This window comes from Nycticebus coucang, chromosome 22, assembly GCF_027406575.1.
Source record: "Nycticebus coucang isolate mNycCou1 chromosome 22, mNycCou1.pri, whole genome shotgun sequence".
Taxonomy (NCBI): Eukaryota; Metazoa; Chordata; class Mammalia; order Primates; family Lorisidae; genus Nycticebus; species Nycticebus coucang.
Genome location: NC_069801.1, coordinates 57,841,105 through 57,864,108, shown reverse-complemented (window position 1 = coordinate 57,864,108; position 23,004 = coordinate 57,841,105). Strand labels below are relative to the sequence as shown.

Here is a 23,004-nt window from a genome sequence, read left to right as displayed (position 1 = left end):
GGTGTATGTGAGTGGTGCCTTAGCCACTTGAGCCACAGGTGCTGAGCCAACTTTCTTAAACAAAACAATTTCCAGCCCAGGATCCTATATCCTGCTAAATTGAGTTTCATTTGTGATGGAGAAATCAAATACTTCACTGACATCCACATGCTGAGGAAATTTGCTATGACTAGACCAGCTCTACAGGAAATACTCAGACCCATTCTTGATAACAAGCAACAAGAAGGTACAATACCAGAGTAAACCTACCCAGAAATTAAAGAACAAAGCCTAGCTTCCATAATGATGAAAGTGATAAAAATAAGCTCTGAACCTCTGAAAAACAAGATGACCAGAATTCTGCCATATCTATCAGTTCTCTCAATTAATGTGAATGGTTTTAACTCTCCTTTAAAGAGGCATAGGCTGGCTGACTGTATGCAAAAATGTAGGCCAGATATTTGATGCCTACAAGAAACTCACCTTACCTTAAAGGATAAAACAAGACTCAGGGTGAAGGGATGAGTGATGGTATTCTAGGCCAAGGGAAAGCAGAAAGCAGCTAAGTTACAGTCTTGTTTATAGATACAATGGGATTCAAACCATGCAAAATAATGAAAGACAAAGAAGGACACTACATAGTTGTCAAGGGAAATATACAACATGAAGACATTTCAATAATTAACATCTATGCACCCTATCTGAATGCTCCTTGATATATAAAACAAACCTTAACTGATCTGAACAATATGCTATCTTTCTGCACTATAATAGTTGGAGATTTTAAAACACCATTGGCAAACTGGACAGATCCTTTAAACAGAAAATAAACAAAGAAATAATGGACTTAAATAAGACCCTAGAACAAGTGGATTTAACAGAAATTCATAGAACATTTTATCCTAACAAAACTGAACGCATGGTCTTCTCATCAGCCCATAGATCATCTTCCAAAATTGATCATATCTTAGGACATAAGGCTAATATCAACAAATTCAAAAGAATAGAGATTATCCCCTGTATCTTCTGAGACCATCATGGAATAAAAGTTGCACTCAAGAGCAACAGAAATCTTCATACTCAAATAAAATCATGCAAACTAAATAATCTAATGCTGAATGATAGCTGGGTCATAGATGAGATCAAGAAGGAGATCATTAGATTTCTGGAACAAAATGATAATGAAGCCACAAACTATCAAAACCTGTGGGATACTGCCAAGGCAGTCCTTACGGGGAACTTTATAGCATTAGATGCCTTCATCAAGAAAAAAGAGAGTGAGTCAACAACCTAATGTGCCATCTCAAGTAACTGGAAAAGGAAGAACAATGTAATCCCAAACCGAGCAGAAGAAAAGAAATAACCAAAATTAGAACAGAATTAAATGAATTGAGAATAAAAGAATTATTTGGAAGATCAGCAAAACAAAGTTTCTTCTTTGAAAAGATGAATAAAATTGATAAACCCTTGGCTAGACTAACCAGAAACAGGAAAATAAGATCTCTAATAACTGTAATCAGAAGTGATAAAGGGGAAATAACAACAGATCCCACAGAAATAAAAAAATTCTCAACAATTACTGCAAAAAACTCTATTCCCAGAAATATGAAAATGTAAAGGAGATGCACCACGATCTGGAAGCACAATACCTTCCAAAACTCAGCCAGAAATATTTAGATATCTTGAACAGACCAATATCAAGCACTGAAATAACATCAATTATACAAACTCTCCCAGAAAAGAAAAGCCCTGGACCAGAAGGTTTCATGCCAGAATTCTATCACACCTTTAAAGAGGAAATAATTTCAAACTTTTCCTAAATATAGAGAAGGAAGGAATCCTCCCCCAACACATAAATATCACCCTGATTCCCCACACCAGGAAAGGACCCAACAAAAAAACTATAGAGCAATATCATTAATGAATATTGATGGAAAAATATTCAATAAGATACTAGCAAACATAATAAAATGACACATCAAAAAGGTCATACACCATGACCAAGTAGGTTTTATCCCAGAGTCTCAAGGTTGGTTCAACATATGCAAATCCATAAATATAATACACCACATAAATTGAATGACAAGCAAAGGCCATATGATTCTTTCAATTGATACAGAAAAGGCGTTTGATAATATCCAGCATCCTTTCATGATAAAAGCACTTAAGAAAATAGGCTTAGATGGAATATTCTTAAAGTGATAGAAGCTATCTACAGGTAGCCCACATCCAATATCATATTAAGTGGAGTAAATCTTAAAGCATTTCCACTCAAATCTGGAGCTAGACAAGGATACCCATTGTCTCCACTGCTATTTAACACAGTGTTGGAAGTCCTAGACATTGCAATCGGCAAGAGAAGGAGATCAAAGGAATACCATGGGGGACAGAGGAGGTAAAATTCTCCCTCTTTGCATATGACATGATCTTATGCCTGGAAAATCCCAGGGACTCAATTACAAAGCTCTTAGAAGTGATCAAGGAATATAGCAGCATTTCAGGATACAAAATCAATACCCACAAATTAGTAGCCTTCATATATGCCAACAATTGTCAATCCTCAAAGATCTAATAAAATCAAAGACTCTATTCCCTTTACAATAGCAACAAAGAAGATGAAATGCCTGGGAATATATCCAACAAAAGATGTGAAAGATCTCTATGAAGAGAATTATGAAACTTTGAGAGAGGAAATAGCAGAAGATGTCAACAAATGGAAGAATATACCATGCTCATGGCTGGAAAGAATAAACATTGTTAAAATGTCCATATTACCCAAAGCAATCTACAGATTTAATGCAATCCCCATCAAACCATAAATGTCATACTTAAAAGATCTTGAAAAAAAATAGTACTTAGATTCATATGGACCAGAAAAAACCCAAACAGCAAATACAGTTCTTAGAAATAATAAAAAAAATTCTGGAGGCACCTCATTGCCAGATTTCAAGTTATACTACAAGGCTATAGTGATCAAAACAGCACAGAGGGTACTGGCACAAAAATAGAGACATAGATCTATGGAATAGGATAGAGAATCTAGAGATGAACCCAGCCACATATGGTCATTTGATCTTTGATAAGCCTAACAAAAACATGCACTAGGAAAATAATTCTTATTTAACAAGTGGTACTGGGAATACAGGTTATCCTCATGTAGAAAACTGAAACTGGACCCACACCTCTCACTACTGACAAAAATTGATTCTCATTGGATAAAAGATTTAAATTTAGGACATGAAACAATAAAAATTCTAGAAGAGAGTATGGGGGAAAATCTTGAACATATTGGCCTGGGAAAACACTTTATGAGGAAGCCTGCTGCCCCCCCACCCCCACCGCCCCAGCAATTGCAGCAACATCAAAAATAAATAACTGGGATTTGATCAAGCTAAAAAGCTTTTGCACAGCTAAAGCTTTCACAAAAAATAGAACAGACAGCCTTTGGAATGGGAGAATATTTTTGCATGTTATGAATCTGACAAACGCCTCACATATTAGACTCTACAGAGAACTCAAATTAAAGCATAAGAAAAGTATAAACAACCCCCTCTATGAGTGGGCAAGAGATTTGAACAGAAACTTCTGCGAGGATGACAGATGAATGGCCAAAAAACATGAAAAAATGCTCATTGTCTTTAATCATCAGAGAAATGCAAATCAAAACCACTCTAAGATATTACTTAACTGCAGCAAGATTAGCCCACATCACAAAGTCCCAAAACACCAGATGGTGATGGGGATGTGGAGAGAAGGGAGCACTTCTCCACTGCTGGTGGGATTGCAAACTAGTACAGCCTTTTTGGAGAGAAGTATGGAGAATCCTCAAAGATCTAAACATAGACCTTCCATTTGATCCTGCAATCCCATTACTAGGTATCTACGTAGAAGAACAAAAATCATACTACCACAAAGATTTTGAACCAGATTATTTATTGTGGCTCAGTTCATAACTTCCAACTCGTGGAAGCAACCTAAGGCCTTTCAACCCATGAATGGGTCAACAAATTGTGGTATATGTATGCAATGGAATACTATTCAGCCATTAAAAAAGAGGGAGACTTTACATCTTTTACATTTACCTGGATGGAGTTGAAATACATTCTTCTCAGTAAAGTATCGCAAGAACAGAAAAATAAATATCTAATTTACTCCATACTAATATGAACCAATATATAAACAATTACATGTTCATAAGAACAATAAAACACAAATTTAGTCTAGTACAGGAGTAGAGGGAGGTGGGGGATGATGGAAATTGGCAGAATTAGGGAGTGCATGAGGTGGCATCTCGCCTGACGTGCACATTGTGAGAGTGTATAACATGTTCCCAGGGTGAGGGACTCTTTTATGAATGGAACTTTAGTCTGGAAGTGAGAATATTGTAACCAAAAATTTGTACCTTCATTTTAATTTGAAGAAAAAAGAAAGAAATGAAAAGAAACCATTTTCTTTGCTCATCCATTCATAAGAAGCAAATCCTCATCTGTTAAAATTTCATGATGGAATCGCAGCAATTCAGTCACATATGTAGCAAATTCTAGTTCTTCTGCTATTTCCGTCTCATCTACAGTCACTTTTCCCACTGAAACCATGAACCCTTCAAAATCATTCATGAAGGCTGGCATCAACTTCTTCTAAACTCCTGTTTGTGCTATTTGTTGAATTCTTCTGTAGAGATGGACTGTCACTGTGTTGCCAGAACTGGTCTTAAACTCCTGGCCTCAAGCAATCCTCCTGCCTCAGCCTCCTAAACTGCAAGGTTTACAGCCATGAGCCACCATGCCTGGGCTAATACTAATATTTTGACCTCCCATGAATCACAGATATTCTTAATGGCCTCTAGAATGGTGAATCCTTTCCAGAAAGTTTTCAATTAACTGCCCAGATCCATCAGAAGAATGACTAGGGCATCTATAGACTTATAAAATGTCTTTCATAAACAATAAGATTTGCAAATTGGAATTAATCCTTGATCCATGGGCTGCAGAATGGATTGTGCATTTGCAGGGATGAAAACTAAATTACTCTCCAGCAGAGTTCTTAAGTAATTAGGCACATTGTCAATGAACAGCAACATTTTGGGAATCTTTTTTTCTGATCAGTTGTTCTCAATATTGGGCTGTGTACTCTGATTTCTCTTTAGATTGTATCAATCTCAATATTGGGCTGAGAATAGTCTATAAACCATACCATACATAAGTGTGCTATAATCCAGGCTTTGTTGATCCATAGGCAGGGTAGACTTGGCATAATTCTCAAGGGCCTCAGGTTATTTTGAGTGGTAAATGAGCATTGGCTTCAACTTAAAGACACCAGCCACATTGGTACCTAATAAGAGAGTCAGCCTGTCTTTTGAAGCTGTGAAGCCGGGAATTGTCTTCTTTCTAGCTATGAAGTCCTAGGTGGCATCTTTTTCCACCAGATGGTTGCTTGGTCTACATTGAAAATCTGCTGTTGAGTGTAGGCGCTTTCATCAGTGATCCTAGCTAGATCTTCTGGATAACTTGCTGCAGCTTCCACATCAGCACTTGCATTTTTTTTTTTTTTTTTTAATGGAGATGGCTCCTAGCTTTAAACATTAGGAACCAACCTCTGCTGGATTCATACTTTTCTTCTGCAGCTTCCTCACCTCTCTCAGGCTTCATAGAATTGAGGAGAGTCAGGGCCTGGCTCTGGCTTAGGCTTTGGCAAAAGGGAATATTGTTGATGCTCCGATCTTCTATCCAGGCCACTCAAACTTTCTCTAATCACCAATAAAATTGTTATGCTTTCTTATCTTTCCTGTGTTCACTGGAGTGATAAATGTTCCTTCAAGAACTTTTCCTTTATGTTCACGCCTTGACTAACCCAGCACAAGTGGCCTAGGTTTGAGCCTATCTCAGGTTTCTACTCAATTTTCTCACTAAGCTTCATCATTGTAGCTTTGAGTTAAGTGAGGGACGTGTGACTCTACCTTTGCCTGGAACATGTAGGGACCATTGTGGGGTTGTTAATTGACTTCATTCAATATTGTTATGTCCCAGGGGACAGGAAAGGATGATACATAAAGCATTTATTGACTGAGATTGCTGTCTTACTTGGATGTGGTTCACGGTGCCCCCCAAATAATTACAATAGTGACATCAGTGATCACAGATTACCACAAGAGATAAAACAATAGTGAAAAATTTGAAATATTGTGAGAATTACTAAATGTGACCCAGAGACACAATGTGAGCACACTCTGTTGGAAAGATGGTGCTGACAGATTTGGTCAACACAGGGTTGCTCCAACCTATGATTTGTAAAGAACTGAGTGTCTGTGTTGATTTCATATCTTGGCAATTGTGAACTGAGCTGTGATAGACATTCTAGTACCTATGTCTTCATGGAAAAAGGATTATTTTTCTTCTGGATAGATACCTAGTAACAGGATTGCAGGAGCAATGGAAGGTCTACTTTGAGTTCTTTGAGGATTCTCCATACACCCACACGAGAGAAACACAGAATTGAACTCAAGTTAGGGGTCAAGGGGAGGAAGGAGGGGGAAGGAGGAGGAGGGAGGAGTAGTGGTGAGCTTTCACCTAACGGGCACTATGTAGGGGTATATGGCACACTTCCTGGGTGAAGGGCACAGCTACAACAGGGACTTTACCTAACAAACGCAAACAGTGTAACCAAATCATCTGTACCCTTATACTAAACTGAAATAAAAATTAAAAAAAGATAATAGAGCAAAAAACAAACAAACAAACAAAAAAGCAAACCCAAACCAAAAACGAGTATCCGTAAAACAGTAAAGCAAAGTACAATAAAACATGCTATGCCTATACAATAGCCTATAACCCTAACACCTAGTTAAAATTATTGCTAATGTTTTATTGTCTGTCTTCCATAGTTATATTTTTATTTTTATTTATTTATTTTTTATTTTTTTTAATTTTTTTATTAAATCATAACTGTATACAATGATATGATTATGGGGCATCATACACTCACTTCATAAACCATTTGACACATTTTTATCACAGTGGTTAACATAGCCTTTCCGGCGTTATCTCAGTTACTGTGCCAAAACATTTACATTCTACATTTACCAAGTTTCGCAAATACCCCTGTAAGATGCACCACAGGTGTGATCCCTCCGATTCCCCTCCCTCTACCCACCCCCACCCCTTTCCCACTTCCCCCTATTGTTAAGTTGTAGCTGGATTATAGCTTTCATGTGAGAGTCCCAAATTAGTTTCATAGTAGGGCTGTGTACATTGGGTATTTTTTCTTCCATTCTTGGGATACTTTACTAAGAAGAATATGTTCCAGCTCCATCCATGTAAACATGAAAGAGGTAAAGTCTCCATCTTTCTTTAAGGCTGCATAGTATTCCATGGTATACATATACCACAATTTCTTAATCCATTCGTGGATCGATGGGCACTTGGGCTTTTTCCATGACTTAGCTATTATGAATTGGGCTGCAATAAACATTCTGGTACAAATATCTTTGTTATGTTGTGATTTTTGGTCTTCTGGGTATATGCCCAGCAGAGGAATTACAGGATTGAATGGCAGATCTATTTTTAGATCTCTGAGTGTTCTCCATATATCTTTCCAAAAGGAATGTATTAATTTGCATTCCCACCAGCAGTGCAGAAGTGTTCCCTTTTCTCCGCATCCACACCAACATCTCTGGTCCTGAGATTTTGTGATATAGGCTAGTCTCATTGGAGTTAGATGATATCTCAAAGTAGTTCATAGTTATATTTTTAAATCACAAAAGTGTGATCATACCTCTCATACTCTTTTGTAGCCATTGTAAAGTGGTTTGTTTTAGGGCTGTATAATATTACCGTGTGGTGAGCAGTGCCGCATTCTGTTTTTTACTTTTTATGGTGCCCAATGTCTGGCTTTTGGGCAGTTTCTTTCCTTTCTTTTCTTCCTTCTCCTTCAACTCCTTCCCCTCCTCTGCCCTTTTCTAGTTAGAAAGAGCTATGTATTAAGCATCCTTGTAAACACATCTTCTAACTCATCCAGGATTATTTTCTTAGTGTCCATTTCTAAAAGTGAATATTTATGGCTTAAAGGGTCTGGTCTGCACATTTTATGGGTTTTGATATATAGTGAACCACAGTATTACCAATTACCTAGATCAGTGATTTTTTAAAAATCAGGGTCCACATCAGAATCATCTGGGGAGCTCTTTACTTCCCAGCCTTGACTTCTAGAGGTGCTTTTTTCACCCAAAGATCTGGCACAAGCCCTCAGCATCTGCACTTTTAAAATTCTCCCCAGGGGATTCCTGTACACACATCTTGTTGAGCTCCATTTGCTAAGAGAAAGACAGGGGTAAAAGGCCAGCAACATTTTAAAAGGATCAGGTTCCCTAGATATGTGCATAAGCTGGGAGAATGGAGGAATGACCTGGGGGGACTTAACATACACTGGAAACCTTGTGTTAGCCAGATGCTGTGTGGCCATGGACATACCTTAGCTTAATGGTCACAACGACCCAGGCAGGAACGTGGCCTACTTTACAGATGACGTATTCAAACTCAGAGAATTACCATGTTTGCTTGGTTTTGAACACAAGTCTTCTTCTCTCCAAAGTCCATACTTCTTTTGTTTATTTATTTTTCTTCCCACATCACACAAATGTTCACTGTTGTAGAGGAATCAGTGCAATGTAATGAACTTGGGGCCTCCAACCCCACACACAAGGAACCCCAGAGGGAGCTGCAAATCAAAAGCACCTGTGAGGATGAGTCAAAGTAGTGCTTTCCAAGGGGACTCCAAACACCATCAGCCCAAAATTGTTGGAAAGGAGGATGGATGTTAAGGCTGCAGATTCTCGAGCCCCACCACAGATCTACTGAATCAGGATTTCTAAATTGGAACCCAGAAATCCGGATTTCTAACTCTCAGGTGCACACCAATGTTTGAGAATCAGTGGGAGTATGAACGTTTTGGCTACAAGAATTGCTTTTGTGCAGTTTGAGTCAAAGTTGTAAGTGTGCCCATCACCCGGACAGTGTGCACTGTACCTATTAGGTGCGATTTCAGCCAGTAACACATGCCTCCCGTTATTACACTGCCCTTAGTTGTTGTTGTTGTTCTTCTTTCTTAATATGGAATGCTTCATGAAAGTGCGTGTCATCCTTGTGAGGGGGCCGTGCTAATCTTTGCCGTATCGTTCCAATTTTAGTATATGTCCTGCCAAAGTGAGCACTGCCCCCAGTTCTTGCGTAAACAGTGTATGCTTGCTCCTTCTTGCTGTAGCTTTTAGTCCCCTTCCCCTCCCTCCTCCTCTTCTCTCCTCAATTCTCAGGCAGTGAAAACACTGCCAAGGTAGAGCCTGGACGCCCCTTCCTCATCTCTCTCATTCTCTCTCACCCTTGGCCTTCCTCTTAGTGGCAATTTCTTATAGGTTTATATTTACTGTGCCCCCCAGTCCTCATGCAGGGGTGTCCAACCTGTGGATTATGGGCCACATGGAGATTATTTGAGGCCTATTTTGCTTATCTGTGGTGTTGGACATCGAGAAAATTATGCATGGACCCTTTATTTGGCTCTTCAGCTCTAGTTAGTGTTTGTGTATTTAATGTGAGTGCCCAGAAAAACTCTTATTTTTCCAATGTGTGGCAGAAAAATAAAAAGGTTGTGGACACCCCTGTTTGCCATGGTGTGCTACTTGGCCATAAAAAAATATGATGAACGGAGGCAGAGCAAGATGGCAGCCGAGTAACAGCTTCCTTGCATCTGGGCACAGTGAGTCTGGGGAGATAGGACTCCAGGCATCTCTGGCTGGTGGTATCTGCCTATCATCACCCCTGTGAGGATACAAGGAGTCAGCGAGAGACTTCTGGATCCCAAGAGGAGGACTAAAACAGTGGAAAAACGGCAAGTCGTCGTGTGTGTTCAATCCGTCTAAACCCGCCCGCAACTGTAAGTTCAGTAGCAGCGAGACTGCAAACCAGAAAGGCCTTACCTGTGAACTGTTTTGGTGTCTTTGGACTTGACACTCAGTTGAACTGCCTTGGGGAGAGCCTGAGCGGGAGTGCGGAGAACTTTGGCCGTTGTCTAGGGCCCCAGTCGGAGCTGCTGAGCCAGACGGAGCTAATAGTGTTTGGCTGTGGGTCACAGGGAGCCATTGTGAGCGATCTGCCCCGGCAAGCTCCGCCCTCAGGGTCGCAGAGCTGGAATTGGGTGGGAGCTGGTAACCCAGCGACCAAGTAGTCTAAGGGTGGGGTCTGAGCCACCTTGCAGCCCTAACCCTCAGGGGCAGAGTGAGACCAGTTTTGGCACACTGGGTAAGTGGATAGCCACTTCAGCAGTGATTCCAGCGACAAGCACTTTACTGGGAAAGCTTCTGCTCAGCAAGTTTACAAGTTCAAAGTGCCTTTTAAGTGGGCTGAAGAGAGATTTAGGGTGTCTACCAGCTGGGGTTTGAGAAATCAGCAGCCTCCAGTCGTATCAGAACTGTGATTAACATCTCATACCCCAGCAGACCACGTGTTGCCCAGACAATATTCAATAACATATACATACTGCTTTGTTTTTGGTTGTGTCTTTTTTTTTTTTTGGTTTGGTTGTTTTTTTTTGTTTGTTTACTTTGATGTTGTTGATGTTGTTTTGTTTTTTAATTTCAACCTTTTCCATACAGATCCTTTTTCTTTCTCAATTTTTCTAGTTTAATTATAATTTCCCACTGCTGCCTGTTTCAATAACTAGAACTTCATTTTTGCTAGTGTTTCTACCGCTATTATTTGGTTTTTCACCCAATTTTATCTCGTAAAGTTTTCTGTTTGCTTTTTTTGGTTTGATTTATAGCATTTTTGTCTTCCCTCTCTACTTGGTGGAGGTGGGGTACTGTGTCTGATCAGGTTAGCAAAGAGCTGCTGACCTCAAGGGAACCACCCAACTGGGCACCCCCAGAAGGTGGGTTTTTTTTAAGGTTGTGTCAAAGTACCCTACTGTACACCTATATTGCCCTGTCTCCCTCTTTCTGTGCCTCTCTTTTTTTGTCAATATTCCTTTTACCCACCCCCTCTCCTTTCTCTATTTTTCTTTTTTTTTTTCTTATCACTCGGTCCTCCTTTCTTTCATCCCTTTTTTGTTCTTCAACCTTCTCACCCTTCTGGTCCTATAACCCTTAGTCCACAGGCACGAGAACTTAAAGAGCAAGAGGAAGTGAAAGAAAAATTAGGGCAAGGAAACAGATAAAAGAAATCACTCATGGTGGCGCCTGTGGCTCAGCGGGTAGGGCGCTGGCCCCATATGCTGGTGGGTTCAAACCTGGCCCCAGCCAAACTGCAACAAAAAAATAGCCAGGCATTGTGGCGGGCACCTGTAATTCCAGCTTCTTGGGAGGCTGAGGCAAGAGAATTGCCTAAGCCTAGGAGTTGGAGGTTACTGTGAGCTGTGTGATGCCACAGCACTCTACCAAGGGCAATAAAGTGAGACTCTGTCTCTACAAAAAAAAAAAAAAAAGAGAAGAAATCACTCATGAGGAAGAATCAGCAGAAAACTCCAGGCAACATGAAGAACCAGTCCAGAACAACCCCGCCAAGGGACCATGAGGTAGCTACTGCAGATGATTCCACCTATAAAGAAATTTTAGGAATGACAGAAAGGGAATTTAGAATACACATGTTGAAAACAGTGAAAGAAATGATGGAAACAATGAAGGAAACTGCTAATAAAGTGGAAAATAACCAAAAGGAAATCCAAAAACAGAATCAAATAAGAGATGAACAATATGAAGAATATAAAAAGGATATAGCAGACCTGAAGGAACTGAAACAGTCAATTGCGGAACTTAAAGATGCAATGGAAAGTATCAGCAACAGGTTAGACCATGCAGAAGAAAGAATTTCAGAGGTAGAAGACAAAGTTCTTGAGATAACTCAGTAAAAGAGGGAGAAAAGAAGAGAGAGAAAGCAGAACGTTCACTGTCAGAATTATGGGACTTTATGAAGCGTTCCAACATACGAGTTATAGGAATCCCAGAAGGAGAAGAAGAATGCTCCAGAGGAATGGAAGCCATACTAGAGAATATTATAAAAGAAAATTTCCCAAATATCACCAAAGATTCTGACACACTGCTTTCAGAGGGATATCAGACCCCAGGTCGCCTCAACTCTAACCGAGCTTCTCCAAGACACATCGTGATGAACCTGTCCAAAGTCAAGACAAAAGAAAAGATTCTGCAAGCTGCCAGGAGTAAGTGCCAGTTGACATACAGGGGCAAATCCATCAGAGTGACCGCAGACTTCTCTAATGAAACTTTCCAAGCAAGAAGACAATGGTCATCTACCTTTAATCTACTTAAACAGAACAATTTCCAGCCCAAAATTCTGTACCCTGCTAAGCTAAGCTTAAAAATTGACGGAGAAATCAAATCATTTACAGATATACAAACATTGAGGAAATTCGCCACAACAAGACCAGCTCTACAGGAAATACTTCAACCTGTTCTGCACACTGACCACCACAATGGATCAGCAGCAAAGTAAGAACTCAGAAATAAAAGGATAGAACCTAACCTCCACACTGATGCTAAAGATAAAACTAAGCAATGGACTCTCACAAAATAAGACGAATAGAATACTACCACACTTATCAATTATCTCAATAAATGTTAATGGCTTGAATTCCCCACTGAAGAGACATAGATTGACTGACTGGATTAAAAAACACAAGCCATCCATTTGCTGTCTGCAAGAAACACACCTGGCTTCAAAAGACAAATTAAAGCTCCGAGTCAAGGGTTGGAAGACAATTTTTCAGGCAAATGGAATTCAGAAGAAAAGAGGAGTTGCAATCTTATTTTCAGATACATGTGGATTTAAAGCAATTAAAGTCAAAAAAGACAAAGATGGTCACTTTATATTGGTCAAGGGAAAAATACAACAAGAAGACATTTCAATTCTAAATATTTATGCACCCAATTTAAATGCTCCCAGATTCTTGAAACAGACCTTACTCAGTCTGAGCAATATGATATCTGATAATACCATAATAACAGGGGACTTTAACACTCCTCTTACAGAGCTGGACAGATCCTCTAAACAGAAATTAAACAAAGATATAAGAGATTTAAATGAGACCCTAGAACAACTGTGCTTGATAGACACATGTAGAACACTCCACCCCAAAGACAAAGAATATACATTCTTCTCATCACCCCATGGAACATTCTCCAAAATTGATCATATCCTGGGACACAAAACAAATATCAACAGAATCAAAAGAATTGAAATTTTACCTTGTATCTTCTCAGACCATAAGGCAGTAAAGGTGGAACTCAACTCTAAAAAAAATGCTCGACCCCACCAAAAGGCATGGAAATTAAACAATCTTCTGTTGAATAACAGATGGGTGCAGGAAGAAATAAAACAGGAAATCATTAACTTCCTTGAGCATAACAACAATGAAGACACAAGCTACCAAAACCTGTGGGATACTGCAAAAGCAGTTTTGAGAGGAAAATTCATCGCTTTAGATGCCTACATTTGAAAAACAGAAAGAGAGCACATCAACAATCTCACAAGCCATCTTATGGAATTGGAATAAGAAGAACAATCTAAGCCTAAACTCAGTAGAAGAAAAGAAATATCCAGAATCAAATCAGAGATCAATGAAATTGAAAACAAAAGTATCATTCAGAAAATTAATGAAACAAGGAGTTGGTTTTTCGAAAAAATAAATAAAATAGATAAACCATTGGCCAGACTAACAAGAAATAGAAAAGTAAAATCTTTAGTAACCTCAATCAGAAATGATAAAGGGGAAATAACAACTGATCCCACAGAGATACAAGAGATCATCTCTTAATACTACCAGAAACTCTATGCCCAGATATTTGACAATGCGAAAGAAATGGATCAATATTTGGAATCACACCCTCTCCCTAGACTCAGCCAGGAAGAAATAGAGCTCCTGAACAGACCAATTTCAAGCACTGAGATCAAAGAAACAATAAAAAAATCTTCCAACCAAAAAATGCCCTGGTCCAGATGGCTTCACTCCAGAATTCTAGCAAACCTTCAAGGAAGAGCTTATTCCTGTACTGCAGAAATTATTCCAAAAAATTGAGGAAGTAGGAATCTTCCCCAACACATTCTATGAAGCAAACATCAACCTGATACCAAAACCAGGAAAAGACCCAAACAAAAAGGAGAATTTCAGACCAATCTCACTCATGAATATAGATGCAAAAATTCTCAACAAATAGATTACAGCTTATCATCAAAAAAGTCATTCATCATGATCAAGTAGGCTTCATCCCAGGGATGCAAGGCTGGTTTAACATACGCAAGTCCATAAATGTTATCCACCATATTAACAGAGGCAAAAATAAAGATCACATGATCCTCTCAATAGATGCAGAAAAAGCATTTGATAAAATCCAGCATGCTTTTCTAATTAGAACACTGAAGAGTATAGGCATAGGTGGCACATTTCTAAAACTGATTGAAGCTATCTATGACAAACCCACAGCCAATATTTTACTGAATGGAGTAAAACTCAAAGCTTTTCCTCTTACAACTGGAACCAGACAAGGTTGTCCTCTGTCACCTTTACTATTCAACGTAGTGCTGGAAGTTCTAGCCAATACAATTAGGCAAGACAAGGAAATAAAGGGAATCCAAATGGGAGCAGAGGAGGTCAAACTCTCCCTCTTTGCTGACGACATGATCTTATACTTAGAGAACCCCAAAGACTCAACCGCAAAACTCCTAGAAGTCATCAAAAAATACAGTAATGTTTCAGGATATAAAATCAATGTCCACAAGTCAGTAGCCTTTGTGTACACCAAAACAGTCAAGATGAGAAGCTAATTAAGGACACAACTCCCTTCACCACAGTTTCAAAGAAAATGAAATACCTAGGAATATACCTAACGAAGGAGGTAAAAGACCTCTATAAAGAAAACTGTGAAATCCTCAGAAAGGAAATAGCAGAGGATATTAACAAATGGAAGAACACACCATGCTCGTGGATGGGAAGTATCAACATTGTTAAAATGTCTATACTTCCCAAAGCAATCTACCTATTCAATGCCATTCCTATCAAAATACCAACATTGTACTTTCAAGATTTGGAAAAAATGATTCTGCGTTTTGTATGGAACCAGAAAAAACCCCGTATAGCTAAGGCAGTTCTCTGTAACAAAAATAAAGCTGGGGGCATCAGTATACCAGATTTTAGTCTGTTCTACAAAGCCATAGTGCTCAAGACAGCATGGTACTGGAACAAAAACAGAGACATAGACACTTAGAATTGAATTGAAAACCAAGAAATGAAACTAACATTTTACAACCACGTAATCTTTGATAAACCAAACAAGAACATACCTTGGGGGAAAGACTCCCTATTCAATAAATGATGTTTGGAGAACTGGATGTCTACATGTAAAAGACTGAAACTGGACCCACACCTTTCCCCACTCACAAAAATTGATTCAAGATGGATAAAGGACTTAAATTTAAGGCATGAAACAATAAAAATTGTTTTATTGTTTCAAAGAAAGCATAGGAAAAACACTGGAAGATATTGGCCTGGGGAAAGACTTCATGAAGAAGACTGCGATGGCAATTGTAACAACAACAAAAATAAACAAATGGGACTTCATTAAACTGAAAAGCTTCTGTACAGCTAAGTAGACAATAACCAAAGCAAAGAGACAACCTACACAATGGGAAAGGATATTTGCATATTTTCAATCAGACAAAAGCTTGATAACTAGGATCTATAGAGCACTCAAATTAATCCACATGAAAAAAGCCAACAATCCCATATATCAATGGGCAAGAGACATGAATAGAACTTTCTCTAAAGATGACAGATGAATGGCTAACAAACACATGAAAAAATGTTCATCATCTCTATATATTAGAGAAATGCAAATCAAAACAACCCTGAGATATCATCTAACCCCAGTGAGAATGGCCCACATCACAAAATCTCAAAACTGCAGATGCTGGCGTGGATGTGGAGAGAAGGGAACACTTTTACACTGCTGGTGGGACTGCAAACTAGTACAACCTTTCTGGAAGGAAGTATGGAGAAACCTCAAAGCACTCAAGCTAGACCTCCCATTTGATCCTGCAATCCCATTACTGGGCATCTACCCAGAAGGAAAGAAATCCTTTTATCATAAGGACACTTGTACTAGACTGTTTATTGCAGCTCAATTTACAATCGCCAAAATGTGGAAACAGCCTAAATGCCCACCAACCCAGGAATGGATTAACAAGCTGTGGTATATGTATACCATGGAATACTATTCAGCCATTAAAAAAAATGGAGACTTTACATCCTTCGTATTAACCTGGATGGAAGTGGAAGACATTATTCTTAGTAAAGCATCACAAGAATGGAGAAGCATGAATCCTATGTACTCAATTTTGATATGAGGACAATTAATGACAATTAAGGTTTTGGGGGGGAAGCAGAAAGAGGGACGGAGGGAGGGGGGTGGGGCCTTGGTGTGTGTCACACTTTATGGGGGCAAGACACGATTGCAAGAGGGACTTTACCTAACAATTGCAATCAGTGTAACCTGGCTTATTGTTCACCTGCAAAATGGTGATCTGATGAAAAGGACAAATGAAAAAGGATGATACAGATGGCACAGCCAGAAAGCACTACACAAGGCCAGGTGTTAATACAATCCGTACACTCGTGCGCGCACACATGCCCAAGTAGAATCTTTGTGAATCTTTGTAAGTGGACCATGGAAGGGACTGTAACAATATAACAAACCAGCCAACACACAGGTGGTCAACATAAGGAACCAGGCCTGCCGTATGCGTGGTGCATGTCAGCTCTATGAAGATTAGGTCAACTTAAGGAGGTGGTCAGTGTAGGGAGATGGTCAGCTATCGAGGTACTACTGTATTTAAATATACACTTGAGCCCTATATTGTTTGCAAACTGAGAAGAAAACATGGTACATTAACCTAACTCACCAATAATATGACAAATTCTTCCGAACCAAGAAGTATGGGGGAAAGTTAACTGTAGTGCAAAATAACAAGAGGTTGTCACTTTACCTAAACTCGACTTCTCCCTTCCAGGAGGGGTAAAGAATGAGTGGGAAGTGTGAGGAGGGACTGAACGCGCATGAAAGGGAGGCCCTAGAGTCGGTCAGGCACGGCTTAAACATGATGATCATCACGGTCCTACCACATTCTGGAGGCGCAGCCATGGGAAGCCCTGTGTTTCACAGTCCAGACGGCTGAGACCAGAAGCTTAAGTACTGTGTCCACAGCAGTTGCGGGCAGATCCGCAGGGAGAGAACTACTGGCGTTAGGCTGTGGCGACGGGGAGAGGATTGTGTCCTTTGGTAACATCACTGGTGAAAGAAAGGTGCCACAATTAGGTCAGACGGAGAATCGAGGCAGATCTCAGCAGAGAACTGCTTGATAAATACCCCGGGCCTAGTCTGACTGGGCATTTATGGAGCTCTGATCTAAGTGCACATTCCACTGCCCCTGGAGACCAACCAGTAACACGTGTCTCCCACTGCTGAGCTGCCCTTAGCTACCCTTAGCTCTCACGTCAACAGTTTACACTTGCACCTTCTTGCTGTAGCTTTTAGTCCCTTTCCCCTCCCACCTTCTGTTCTCCCCTCAATTCTCAGCCAGTAAAAACACCACCAAGATAGAGCCTGGGTGCCCCTTCCTCTTCTCTCCCATTCTCTCCCTCTGGCTTCCTCTTAGCAGGAATTTCTTATAGATTTATATTGACTATGCTGGAATTTCTGCTATGCACTTTATTTTTTTATTTTTTATTTATTTATTTATTTATTTATTTATTTATTTATTTATGTAATATTTATTTATTTTTATTAAACCATAGCTGTGTACATTAGTATGATCGTGGGGCACCATACACTTGGTTCATAGATTGTTTGACACATTTTCATCACATTAGTTAACATAGCTTTTATAGCATTTTCTTAGTTATTTTGCTAAGACCTTTACATTCCACATTTACTAGGATTCACATATACCCTTGTAAGATGCACCGCAGGTGTAATCCCATTAATTCCTCTCCTTCCCCCTCCCTCCCCCCTCCCTCCCCTCCCTTTCCCCTTTCTCCCTATTTTTCGGTTGTAACTGGGTTATAGCTTTCATGTGAAGGTCCTACATTAGTTTCATAATAAGGGTGAGTACATTGGGTACTTTTTCTTCCATTCTTGAGACACTTTACTAAGAAGAATATGTTCCAGCTCCATCCATGTAAACATGAAAGAGGTAAAGTCTCCATCTTTCTTTAAGGCTGCATAATATTCCATGGTGTACATATACCACAATTTATTAATCCATTCGTGGATCGATGGGCACTTGGGCTTTTTCCATGACTTAGCAATTATGAATAGGGCTGCAATAAATATTCTGATACAAATATCTTTGTTATGGTGTGATTTTTGGTCTTCTGGGTATATGCCGAGTAGGGGGATTACAGGATTGAATGGAAGATCTATTTTTAGATCTCTGAGTGTTCTCCAAATCTCTTTCCAAAAGGAATGCATTAATTTGCATTCCCACCAGCAGTGCAAAAGTGTTCCCTTTTCTCCACATCCATGCCAACATCTCTGGTCTTGGGATTTTGTGATATAGGCTAATCTCACTGGAGTTAGATGATATCTCAAAGTAGTTTTGATTTGCATTTCTCTGATGATTAAAGATGATGAGCATTTTTTCATATGTCTGAAGGCCATGCGCCTGTCTTCTTCAGAGAAGTTTCTCTTCAAGTCCTTGCCCAGCCTGCGATGGGATCCCTTGTTCTTTTCTTGCTAATGCGTTTGAGTTCTCTGTGGATTCTGGTTATTAAACCTTTGTCGGAGACATAACCTGCAAATATCTTCTCCCATTCTGAGGGCTGTTTTCTTGCTTTACTTACTGTGTTCTTGGCTGTGCAGAAGCTTTTTAGTTTGATCAAGTCCCAATAGTGTATTTTTGAAGCAGCTTCAATTGCCCGGGGGTCCTTCTCATAAAAAACTCGCCCAACCCAATTTCTTCAAAGGTTTTCCCTACACTCTCTTCTAGTATTTTTATAGTTTCATGTCTTAGGTTTAAATCTTTAATCCAGTGAGAGTCTATCTTGGTTAACGGTGAGAGGTGTGTGTCCAGTTTCAGTCTTCTACAGGTTGCCAGCCAGTTCACCCAGCACCATTTGTTAAATAGGGAATCTTTTCCCCACTGAATGTTTTTAATTGGCTTGTCAAAGATTAAATAACGGTAAGTAGCTGGATTCATCTCTTGGTTCTCTATTCTGTTCCAGACATCTACTTCTCTGTTTTTGTGCCAGTACCATGCTGTTTTGATCACTATTGATTTGTAGTATAGTCTGAGGTCTGGTAGCGTGATTCCTCCTGCTTTGTTTTTATTTTTGAGTAATGTCTTGGCTATTAGAGGTTTTTTCTGATTCCATATAAAACGAAGTATTATTTTTTCAAGATCTTTAAAGTATGACAGTGGAGCTTTAATGGGGATTGCATTGAAATTATATATTGCTTTGGGTAGTATGGACATTTTAACAATGTTGATTCTTCCCAACCATGAGCATGGTATAGTTTTCCATTTGTTAACATTCTCAGCTATCTCTTTTCTTAGAGTTTCATAGTTTTCTTTATATAGATCTTTCACGTCCTTTGTTAGATAAACTCCCAAGTATTTCATCTTCTTTGGCACTACTGTGAATGGGATAGAGTCCTTAACTGTTTTTTCAACTTGACTATTGTTGGTATATTGCTATGCACTTTAAATGGACTATCTAATTTAGTCCAGCATGGTTAAGTTTTATTATCCCATTAAAAAATAGGTATGAGATATATATATATATATATATATAGTTATTTATTGTTGGGGATTCATTGAGGGTACAATAAGCCAGGTTACACTGATTGCAATTGTTAGGTAAAGTCCCTCTTGCAATCATGTCTTGCCCCCATAACGTGTGACACACAAAACAGCCTGGCATGGCCAGTGTTGCCTTTCACGCTGGGGTCTGTGGTCTCCAAGTGCATTGTACCAACATGGCTTGACGATGCCTCTCCCCAGCGTGCATTATATTTGCTCTTGACACTGATCATCCCTTTACTAGAAGTTAAAAATAAAAGGATAACAGCTTCTGAGAACCATATTTTAACAGAGGTAATATGCTATATATAAGAGCATTGTCAGTAAACGTTCTCTTCTGCGAACCATATTTTTCTTTCTTTTCTTTCTTTCTTTTTGCAGTTTTTGGCTGGGGCTAGGTTTGGACCCACCACTTCCAGCATATGGGGCCAGTGCCCTACTTCTTTGAGCCACAGTTGCTGCCCATGAGAACCATATTTTAACAGAGGTAATATGTTATATATAAGAGCATTGGAGTTATTTGTGTTATAAGCAAAAATGAGCACGGCTACTTACGTGCTTTCTTCAGTATAAGCCTGTAGAATTAGAAAAAGTGAATTTGAATCTTGCTTCCAATCATGTAATTGATGTGTGACCTTGGAAGTTTTATTTAATTTTGATTATTCTCATCCGTAGAACGGGAATAAAAATATGGCAATTTTAAGGAGTAGAAGTGTAATTCCTAGTGTGCTCAATATAATTATAATTATGATTATAATTATTGAACCTTTAATGCTTTTTCAGTTACTCTGAGGAGTCTCGTAGGCAGGACACTGTCATTCTTCATTTGTGTATACTTGGTAAACACAGAATGGGATGGGAGCTCGGTGGTGACCTACTCAACACTGTTGGAAGGGACAACTTTTCCTCTCTCCTGTGCCTTGGCTTCACTCTGAATGATTTGCTCTGCCCCAGGAGACATGGCAAGAAGTTATGAAAAGTTTGGCAAGAATAACTGGGCATGCTCTGCCTCTGCCCCTTAGGAAGGAGCTGGACCACTCTCCTGCAGCTGGTTTAGCCCCTGCTCAGCCTCCCCACAAGCGAGTGTCCCACAGGCCTCCCCTGGCTGTGCCTGCTGTGACTGGGCGTGTGCTGCTGGGTCTGTACTTCCTGTCTTGATGTGACGCTCACCCTGGTGCGCAGCCTCCTCCTCGCAGCCCGGGTGCTGATGTTGTGAACTTGACCTTTGACTTACATCTGCTGCCATTTTGCTTCTTTTCCAAGTTGTTCAGCACTCAGGACAGCAAGGGGGTGCAGTGTATTGTGCGCTCCAGCACAGACCCCCCAAAGCAGTTTTCAGTTAATTTGGCAATATTTATTGAACAACACGAGCAAGACACACATTGCAAGGGGCTTGTAATTCTAGGTCAAAAGGGTAGGAAGTGCTGTGAAGGGGTCAGGACTTAATCACAGCAGGGCCACGGCTCCACATGACAACATGGGTGGTGCAGTCAGGCTGAGGAAAGGCCAAAAAGGAGTTAGTATGAGCTGCAGTTGGGGGGGATAGGGGTGCTGATATGTTGTCTGGAAGGATGGATAAAGTGGGTTGTTGAAGAACACCGGCAAGCCTTGCAGAGAGTGCTGGCACTGAGGAAATGGCTGTGATCCGGAGTCTGGGACACTTGGTTGCCTGATCTTAGTGCAGACTTCGTACAATGGAGGAATTCTCAGGTCTGTCATTTATTCACTGAAAGAGTTATGACAACTGAATTCCCCTCTCTAGCCTCTGGTCTCCTCATCTTTAAGATGAAGGCATAACTTTGCCCTTGCCCAGAGTTGTGAGATCTTAACGAGACAATGGGTGGAAAGCTCACAGCCCCGTGCTTAAGACACAGCAAGGACCTGGTACTTGTGAATGAGGTACTTGCCCACAGCCCGTGAGTCTGCTCTTTCTTTCCTATAATGTCCTATCAGAATTCTTTGAGCTTCAAAAATAAAACAAAATGCTCTGAATTTTTAAATGGGTAGAGTCATTTTTCAGTAGACCAGTTTTCAACCTTTAACTTGTAGTGCAAAATTCGTTAAGCTCTGCTCTTTTAATTATTCATTTTCACTAAATTTTTAATGAAAGAAATGTAAGTACAGAACCAGCATGACCAAATTACAAGTCCAATGTTCTGTACCCATTATTACATTTAGGTTCTAAAATATTAAAGAGTGGGATTACTAAGCGGGACCTTATGAAATCCAGGCTTGCAAGACTTCAAATTCCTATTACAGGTTCTCTGTCAAAGTCCTGCTTCCTGTCAACAAGTCAGTTGCTTATTATTTCTGTGTATGTTGAAATATTTTACACATGGCCATGGAGTGAAAATAGCCACGTTCTTTGATGAGAGTTAGTTTACAACCAGTAGAACAACAAAGCTTTCCTAGGAAGTGTGGACCCTTCCTGACATGTGGGCAGAGCCAGATGAGCAGCACGAGGAAGGCTGGCCGGCCTGCACTCTTAGGCCGGTCAGCAGCAGTGGTCACAGTGGTGGCCACTGGTGATCGCTGCCAACTGTGCACAGATGACTTCCCAATCTACTTCTCCAGCCTAAAGCTCTCTTCACCTTTCCACTCCCATGTGACCAATTCCTCCAGGCTTTTTCATCACGATGTCACATGTCACTTGGGTAACATTTTCCCCATCCCCCACCTTTGAACTTGATTCTTTCCCGGCAGGAAGTAAGTTACACAACCATCCAGCCAGCTGGCAACTAAGCCAGAGGGCTGGAAGTCACACGTGGCCTCACACCTGGTGTTAGGGTGAAGGACTCAGACGCGGGAGAAAAGACTACCTGTCAGTAGCTGTGGGACCCTGGGGACGTGGCCCAACCTCCCCAAGTATCATTTCTCTCTTCCACAATGTGGGGATGACACAAGTCCCAACTTCAAACGTATGGTGTGATGATTAAATGAGTTAATATTTCTAAGTGCTTTGCACAGTGCCTCACACACAGTGAAGCTATGTAAATGCTTGGTGAATAGCTGAATTACGTACATGTTCCCAGAAAAGCTATTCAATCCCCATAACTATCTTCATGCCCATGGATGCTGCCTTAGCTCAGCTTCTGTCTCCTCTGGAATAACACACCGCTTTCCATTCTCAGTGAGGTCCTGCCTCCAGCCTTGCACTCCTCTGGTCCACACTGTC

The 23,004-nt window shown here is 40.1% G+C and overlaps 1 non-coding gene across 1 annotated transcript; it reads right to left on the bottom strand.

The window, feature by feature from the left end:
- Window positions 1-9,077: 9,077 nt before the first annotated feature.
- Window positions 9,078-9,184, bottom strand: LOC128575659 (U6 spliceosomal RNA). The gene has a single exon (XR_008377080.1). It is a non-coding gene; the product is annotated as a U6 spliceosomal RNA (small nuclear RNA).
- Window positions 9,185-23,004: the final 13,820 nt, after the last annotated feature.